The 1,232-nt window shown below is 38.3% G+C and overlaps 1 protein-coding gene across 1 annotated transcript in view; it reads right to left on the reverse strand.

The window, feature by feature from the left end:
- The window catches only part of LOC116850468 (UPF0764 protein C16orf89 homolog), a 22,329-nt gene that overhangs the window by 18,716 nt on the left and 2,381 nt on the right, over nucleotides 1-1,232 (reverse strand). The gene's annotated exons all lie outside the window — the stretch shown is intronic.

The following is a 1,232-nucleotide window of genomic DNA, read 5'->3' on the forward strand; positions in this document are numbered from 1 at the left end:
GTGAGAAATGACTTATCGATCGACGTCGAATTGACGTCTATTTGACGATTTCGACGTCGATCAATAAGTCATTTCTCACTGGGATAGTGATTACGAGCTAAAATTTACAAGACAGTAGAGTAACTCGTTACTTTTATATAAAAGAAAAAAACCTTTACGTCTTAGTAAAAAAAAAACGACCTAAAATGTATTAATTTTATTAATGAATAAATTAAGTATAACTTATTTATTAATAAAATATTAAGAAATTTATAGAAAAAAAAGAATATTATAATAAGTTTATTGTGATATATCATATTAAGAGATATGTCCAGTGTAGCGGGTCTTAAAATATCAGTAAACAAATATCCTGTGTACCTCAAGTCAAATCTCTAGTAAAAATGAAAACATTTTTACGCGAAAAGCAAACGATATACAGGGTGTTCCGCGTAAGCCGCGGCCGGCGAAGAAAATGGAAGAACGCACACGTACACGGACGCACACACGGAGCTACTGATTTCAGTATGCCAAACGGCCCACCTCTCTGGCCTATAAAATAGGCCCGCGAGCAATCGTCCATTTTCTTCGCCGACCGTGGCGAACCGTATGTTCCGCCTGCCGTGTCGCCGCGCTCTGATATGCTCAACTATTTTAATTAATATCTCGAAATTTTACGTGGTTGTTTGAAAAATGGCCTATATAATTTTTGTTCACTTTTATTTGTTCTACTTAAATTTTTTTTTCGTACATCTTACGCGGGGCACCCTATATATTAGACGTCGATTGAACATCGAATAGACGTCTAGAGAGATTGTAAATAATCGACAAAATAAAATCCCGAAATTTTATCGAAATCCCTCTTTTAATGGTCAATATATTGTGAATAAATTGTAAAACATTAAAATTTACTCAAAATAGAAGAAATTACCATTTTTCTAGATGTGCATTTAGACTAGACGTAACTTAGACCTCTCCGACGTCGGTTAGATGTCGAATCGATGTCTGGGTTCTCGCTGAGAAACGATAACGTTTTCTACTTTTTGACGATCGCTTCTACATTATCAATGCTTATCAAGTTCGTCGCTCGTTCCAGCATCCCTTTAAGCCCGTATCAGACTACCGACTGCACTGGCCGACCCGACTGCCGACTACGACTGCCGACTCTCAATGGACCAATCACAGTGAAGCGCCGAGTCAGCGCCTCATTGTGATTGGTCCATTGAGAGTCGGCAGTAGGGTCAGCCTGTGCAGTC

Source organism: Odontomachus brunneus, unplaced genomic scaffold (assembly GCF_010583005.1).
Source record: "Odontomachus brunneus isolate Ranch 3 - 2012 unplaced genomic scaffold, Obru_v1 Obru_scaffold_146, whole genome shotgun sequence".
NCBI classification, from domain to species: domain Eukaryota; kingdom Metazoa; phylum Arthropoda; class Insecta; order Hymenoptera; family Formicidae; genus Odontomachus; species Odontomachus brunneus.